Here is a 7,797-nt window from a genome sequence, read left to right on the forward strand (position 1 = left end):
CTTATGTTCCATTAAAAAAACCAAAACCAAAAACCTCTTGTTCCTCATCTTCCTTCAGTGAACATAACTACTTGCTTGATCAGCCGCTATGTCTGCACAGAGCAGATATTCATCAGAATTGGACAGGGGTACTCTTGGGAGGAAGTTAATAATGGAGCCATACTCTGAAGAATACAGGATTATAGGAGTTGCATAGGACAGGACAGGGCATTCCTGCTTGAAACCAAGACTATTGCAGATTGATTTCTGCTATTCTGGACAGTGCAGATGCTTTAGATTCGTGTGAAAATGTGTAGCTAACACAATCCACACTAGGAATGTTACCCTGGCCCTAAGGTGGGATGAGAGGTGGGAAGTCCATGGCATGGAGGTAGAAATGAGATGAGAGCCCCGAGAGGAGTGATTGCAGAGCCAGGTGAGAGGCCTGTGTCTTCCACAGCTCTACACAAAGCATTAGTGCTGTTTCACAGGTGCAAAGCAATTTGCCGCCAAGATTCTGCCTTGATTTACCTTCCCTGACAACAGCTGCAGGTTCTGGAGAAATGAGATCCCACAGGTGTGGTAGATGTGGAGGTACTTGCTGTCTTCCAAATGGAAATCATCATGCTTGACTCGGGGCCTTACTGTGAAACTGCCATAATACGTCCCTAAAAAGCCATAAGCTGGGCCCTTTTCTGGTGCCTTTCTGATTGTTGTCCTTGGTTAATAAACTGAGCATGTGATGATTATTTGAAGCCTACTCAGCCCTCTGCTTAGCCAGGAATCACTCAGGGGGAAAAAAAGCTGTCCTATCCTTACAGAAAAATGGAGATATATTTTACTTCAAGATTGGTAGCAGACTACTGCTAGAAAAGCATAGGGAAAGATGTCTATTTTTAACCACAATCTCATTTGGGGGGAACACTTAGTCATTTACAAGAAAATGTTTGCAGTTTATTTTAGAAGTAATTCATTTTGTTATGAGTAGTAGAACGTTTCTGAGCACAAATTAGTTAGTTTTGAAGTTCGAGCTCTGCTCTTTTGTGAGTTTCTCTCTGTGCCAGCTTCCAGGACTGTGGAATATTTAGTGGTTGCATTCGACATTTTTCTGCAAGACCTAAATTCCAAAATAAGCATAATAAAGATAAAATAGAAGCATTAGAATTACATATGTGTTCATTCTGAGAGACAGTTAGCGAGCATCTAGGACATCTGAGCACTGTGCTAAGGGCCTGGTGTGTATTTACAGTTCCAGAGGAGTCACTGGCGCATACATAACTATTTCCGCTATAATTGCTAAGATGCTATTAATTTCACTAACAGAAGTGTTGGGGCTAAGAACCTGGCTTGATGGATATGGGGGTTAGTATTTTGTGAACTTGACAGACACTAGAGTCACCTGGGTAGCGGTAACCTCAGTTGAGAAATGCCTCCATCAGTTCCCCATGTGAACGAGTTTATGGGGCATTTTCTAGATTGTGATTGATGTGGGTAGGCCTGTCCACTGTGGGCGGTACCACCCCTTTGTAGGTGGTCCTGGATGGTATAAAAGAAGCAGGCTGAGAAGTAATGAAGAACAAGACAGTGAGCAGCACGATTTCATGGCCTCTGTTTCAGTTCCTGCCTCCAAACCCCTGCAGTGAGCTCCTGCCCTGACCTCTCTTCATGATGGACTGTAAGCTGTGAGGTGAATACAGCCTTGCTATTATCATGTCGCTTCTGGTCATGGTGTTTATGACAGCAGCAGAGAAGCAAACAAGAACAGTAGATAAAACTTGCCATCCAGTCATGAGGATCTGAGTTCAAATCCCCACATCTCATATAAAGCAAGGTACAGTACCACATGTCTTTAATATCAGGGTTCCTGAGTCAAAATGGAAGGCAGAGACAAGAGAGTCCCCACACGCTTGTAGAGCAGCTTAGCTTGTCCAGCACAGTGACAAACAAGAACCCTGGCTTGAACAGGGGGAAAAGTGAGGACCAGGATGACATGTGAGCTGTCTTCTGACCTCCACATGTTCTTGCTTGCACTCACACATGAGCACAAAGTATAAAAAAATGACATTTTAAAATTCATAAAAAATTAACACTGATAGAAAAAGGATCAAAAAGACAGAGAGAATGATTTTCAAATGGTGGAATGAAAAGAACATTCTAGAGCGAAGGGCCAGCGTGTGTAAGGAACTGAAAGTGCAGTTTCTCTGAAGATATCATCGGTGAGTAGAAACAGCATGAAGGCCCGGGTCTGTGGTGAGCTCTGCTCCACTCTTGAGTACATAAAGAACCTTAGGGCAGCTACCCAACTTCTCTTGAAAACCAACATTGCCTCCTTGAAGTGTAATTCTCTGATTAAATAAATGATGTGTGTGAGAATTCCTGGCACCATAGAATACTCACTGAACACAGTCTAATACTCTAGACTGGCACATTTTTGTGGAATGGAGTACGAGTGGTCTCCAGGCTGTGGGGCAGGAACAGAATACGGCGATTGACTGGACCAAACCATGGGAAAGTGAAGTTGAGTCCTTTATAATTTATTCTGAAGGTAACTAAGAAGCTGTCAGCTTTTAATGTAAGTTTTGACTTTGTCTCAGAGTGTTCTAGAGAACTCCATCTAGACAAAGGAGGAGAACAGATTGAAAGGAAACAAAGCGAGCCATGGATTGGAAGACTGCTGTAACCAGTCACAGCAAGAAGGTTGATCAGAGGGTCATTGGATGTGGCAAGGAGGGAATGGCCCATAAGAAATAACAATCCACATGGAACGATGGAATTAGCAGTGTCCAGCGTCCACAGGAATGTGAGAGTGAAAACCCCCAAATTATCTCTCAGTGAAACACTGCTTCCCAAATTACACACAACTCTGTGCTCCCCTCTGCAGTAACACAGACGCATCTGCCTATCGTTCCAGCTGCTTGGCGTTGGAGAAGGCTGGGTCTACAGAGAGGAGGAGCACAGCTATTTTCTGCAACTAAGTCATTCCTCAGCGTGTGTGGGTGGAGAGAAATGTATGTGTGCCACTTCCTAAATCCTTTGGTGTTGGTTAACAGATCCTTGACTTCTTACCAGTTATGCGAACCATCTAGCATCGTCTAGCAGATTCCATCTTGTTTTACAGATCAGTGAACTGAACCCAGAAACATATGAAAACCGATCTATTCAGTCAGTGGGCACACAGAGCCCCTAGGCTTTCAGAATCTTAGCAAATGGATTCTTCTACCTCCCTCTGTATAATCATGCAAGCAGATAGGACCAGCTGCTAAGAAACAAACAGTAATTTTATCTACCGGCCTCTACAGAGATAAAGGACATTGTTTGGCACTTTCTTTAATATTCAAATGCCTGTGAAAGAAAGTTTAACTAAACTTAGGTAAACCATCCTTAAGTGTGTATGTAAATCCATGGAAAACAGCTCATTGAGAGAAGAGCCCAATGCTAAAGCAAGGCCAGACTAGATGCTGTTCAGCTTGGTTCATTTTGATCGTACATTGATGAGGATTTATTTACAAAACACGGAGCCACTCAACACTTACCAGACATAGTCCAGGAATCATTCTACTGAAGAGAAAATATTAGTTCCTCCTAATTAAACGTATACTCAGCAGCAGAATTATTATTTGTCAAGCTCTGTAAACTTATAATCCTCCGTCGTTTCCAGGGACTCGGATTTTATCCTTTTGTGTTGGAACAAAATTCTCCTGCTTCAGCCTCCTGAGTGCTGGGATTTCAAGTGTAAACCAACACACTGGGTTACTTCTAAATTATTGGTGCTTATCTTTACTGGCTATTAAAATAACATTCTGGGTCCTAATTACCATATGTATTTCCCTAGAACTTTTTTTTTTTTTAAGAGTTAAGGGATGGGATTAGGCCATCTGGATATGGAAGATGGTTGTTTGGCTTGAACTGTTTTCGGAGGCACCCAGGCAGGGGGATCGGGATCCGATCCTGGTGCATGGGCAGGCTTTTGGGAGCCTGGTGCCTGTGGTGTGATGTCTTGCACAGTCTTGGTGCAGTAGGGAAGGGCTGGGACCTACCTGGGCTCAGTGTGCCGGGCTCTGCTGACGCCCCATGGGAGATCTTGATTTGGGGCATGTGGGGGTGTGGGGTGGCTTGGGAAAGAGGGCTGGGGATGGGAGGAGGGAGGAGGTAGGGTCTCTGGGTAGTATGTAGAGTGAGTAGAAAATTTCTTAATAAAGAAAAATGAAAAAAAATAAATAAAAACAAAAGAGTTAAGAGATGGAGCTTCACTTAAAATACTGATCTACAAAGTTAGCGTTTTCCACCGACTCTGGGAGCAGAGACCTTCACAGGCTCCATAATTTTTGGCTTAGATGCTGCTTTGGGATGCCTTGACAGCAGCCATTGCTGTCTTCTTTGAGGCCTGCTTAGGCTTTTTTTGCTTCCTTGGCAGCCCCGATAGCCTGCAGCCATTGAGTTTACCTACCTTCTGGCTTCTGATTCCTCTTGGTCATCACATCATCATAAGATGTACCAGAGATGGTCTGCCCGAATTTGACAGCACAGTGCACAGCGGCTTCTTTTCTTTTCAATTTCTTCCAGCCGTCCATTTTTGTGTGGACAGTCCACTTTAACTGTCAAAGATTCCTCTTGGCAAAGAATGGGGCTGGCATTTTGGATTAACAAACTGGAAAGCCTTCCTGTTGGTCCTGGTGTGGTGGTGCTGGTGTCTGGGTAGATCTTGTACCCGCTGAAACTGCACAGCTCGACCTCCATGGAGAGGCTAGAATTTTTAACAATATGTTTGGATCTATTCCAGGATATCTAGATGGAGACTAGTTTGTGAAGAAAGAATCATAGTGCCTGAGACTCTCCAATGTCCCTAGAGATAGTCTCTTGTCTCTGATTCCCTGTGTAATAAAATATACAGGAGCTATCCTCTTCCACTGAAATAGGAAAAACTATTCGAAGCTACTTGAGCTACTAATTAAAGAGTAGAATAAGTATCATTTAAAAATATTTTTAATTAACTGTTTGAGAATTTTATGCATACAGTCTATTTAGATCACATCCACCCCAGCATCTCCCTAGCTCCTCCTGGACAGACACCCCCTTCCCATGCCACCTCTCAGCATCAGACTTTCTTTTACTTATTTTTTAAACTCACTGAGCCTTATGCACATAGATTTAGGGCCATCCACGAAGCATTGGTAGTCTACCAGAAAAATATACCCCTAAAAAAACCTGACCATTCTACCTCCATGTGCTATCACTGTCAATAGCTACAGAGCTAGGGGTAGGGTGTTGTGAGCATCCTTCCTCCCATGTTGGAGTGTGAACTGGCTTGATCTTGTGCTGACAACCACAGCTGCTGTGTGTTCATGAATAAAACAACCCTATCATGAAGAGACTGTTTGCATCAAACCTGCAGACCTCTTGTTCTTACAATATGTCCACACCTATTCCTCAGTGTTGAAGGGAAGAAGTGTGAACAGGTCTCCCATTTAGAGCTGAACATAAGCTGTGCATCTCTATATTAACCACTGACCACTGAAAGTATTAAAAAAAAAACTGTTCTAATGAGGGCTAACAGGTGTATTTATATACAGGTATAAAAGTAAGTATTTAGAAGGAAGTTTGATACTCTACCCATTTAGGAAAACAATAGCAGTAGATTCTCACCTAAGCCCGATAACCTCCTCAGCTACAATTTCTTGGCCAGGGTTATAATACCAGGCATGCATTCTGTCATGTGCAGTAGGATTTAAATCCAACTGGAAATCTGTTGCTTACCCCCATAACATTCATGCCACTATTACATCAGTGGGCACAACATGTGATGCTGGCCATTATTACGGTTTACAGGTTTCACAGCTTCATAAGACTGTTGATGACTTTTCCTTCCCAGAAGCCTAAACGGCACTGTATGGAATTGTGAAAGCAATCACTATTGAGGATGCTTCTGGTCCATCACCAGCTTTATTTTTCTATGTCCTGTGACCTGTGGCCAAACTACATGGTGTCTTCAGCAGTAGGCTCTTACTTTCAAGTTTTAGTGGGCAACCAAGGGCAATGACAATAGTCTGCTCCATTGTGGGGTTCACTGGGACATTTCCTAACCAACAGCTCATGTCCTACACCAAGCCCTGGGCTTTTTCTTTGACAACCTCTGGCTTCTGGGGGGAGGATTATTTCCTGTGTTGGATGATTTTGTTTGCTCTTTTCAATCTCCCTCTTCTCTCCCTCCCTATATCCTAAGATTCTGTAATGTACAAGGGAAATGTTTTTTAAATAAGCCAGCAGATGGAAGCAGGGGAAACAGGCAGGTGACCATTAGAGGAGATGTACAGCTAAACAATAAAAAAGTTCTAAGAACATGCATGACATTGGATGTAGCTGATGATTTAAGTTGATTACTGTAATATTAATGATGCACACAAATATCAAACCAGCACATGGTGCACCTTTGATAGGTTCAGTCTTTAAATGAGCCTAATGGAAAGCCCAATAGGAGGGTTTTTTTTTTCTTTTTGTTTTTGTTTTTTTTTCTGAGGCAGAGAAGAAAGAAAGAGACTGGGAAAGAAGAAAAGAAGATTTCTGGGCTCTTTTCTTTTTTCCTTGAGACAGAGTCTCATACAGCCCAGGCCTAGGATTTGCTAAGTAGCTGAAGGTTATAGAATATTGTTTTAAGATATGTTACATTTGTTTATACTGCAGAATATTTGTTTAATGATGCAAAGATGTGTTACATTCCTTTATGCTGCATTTGTTTAACTCTGTGAAGCTGTGGTGCTTTGCCTGTCTAAAACACCTGATTGGTCAAACAAAGAGCTGAATGGCTAATAGCAAGGCAGGAGAAAGGATAGGTGTGGCTAGCAGGCAGAAAGAATGAATAGAAGGAGAAATCTGGGAGGAGGGAGGAAGATGGTAGGGGTTAGCCACACAGCCACACAGCCACCCACAGAATAAGAGTGAAAGATATACAAAAGTAAGAAAAAGAAAAAGCCCAGAGGCAAAAGGTAGATGGGTTAATTTAAGTGAAGAAAAGCTAGCTAGAAATAAGCCCTGAGTGCTGAGATTACAAGGGTGTGCGACCATAACAGACAGGAGATCAGAGTCCAGTCTGTCTCCATTTCTGGTCAGGTCTCAAAGTCTGTTGCTTTTTTATCTATGGCTTCTGTTACTTCCTTTAAAACCAGGCGACAACTTTCACCATGCCTATCAGGTTCAGCCTCTGATGTTGTGGTTCTTACATTGAAAGATGGTATGGTGTATTGTACACACTGTCCAGGAAAGTCTGCGTGGTGAGCAGTCTCAGAAATTGAAAATTCCAGCTTCTCTCTCATTTTAATTAATGAAAAGAATTTTAAACGGGACATTTAACAGATGCTGCCGAGTCCCCGTGCACGTATGCAAAGTGTGTTAAGTGCATTCACGCATTAAATCTTTCAACTCGGTGAAGGAGCTACTCTGTGGTTTTAACAGCTCCTTCACATCATAGGATATTTTTGTCGTGTATCTAATAGGAAATTCAAGCAGCCTTGCTAGTATTACTGTAAGCAGGATGTGAATCCAGGGCAGCCATCTGAGCATCCCTCTTCGCAGGAGAGAGCTCATTGGCTCCACACGTGCCTGCTGTGACCAATGGTGCAGCCTCCTGCTCAGATTTACCAGTTATCACTAGGCTGGCAACGGGTCTTAGGAAGTTTACATCATCTCTATATTTTTGATGTTGCTAAATGTGAAAAATACCATGACCTCAGTGTTCCCTTGCCGAGCCAGGTTCACAGCATCACCACCACCTGCTCCACCGAAGGTTTCCACTGAATGCAGATTTAAAAATAAGGACTCTGTGCT

General features: G+C 42.8%; 1 pseudogene; it reads right to left on the reverse strand.

The window, feature by feature from the left end:
- Positions 1 to 4,251: 4,251 nt before the first annotated feature.
- On the reverse strand, positions 4,252 to 4,716 carry LOC128120181 (60S ribosomal protein L24-like; annotated as a pseudogene).
- Positions 4,717 to 7,797: the final 3,081 nt, after the last annotated feature.

Source organism: Peromyscus californicus, unplaced genomic scaffold, assembly GCF_007827085.1.
Source record: "Peromyscus californicus insignis strain IS unplaced genomic scaffold, ASM782708v3 Scaffold_25__1_contigs__length_3188244, whole genome shotgun sequence".
NCBI lineage: Eukaryota > Metazoa > Chordata > Mammalia > Rodentia > Cricetidae > Peromyscus > Peromyscus californicus.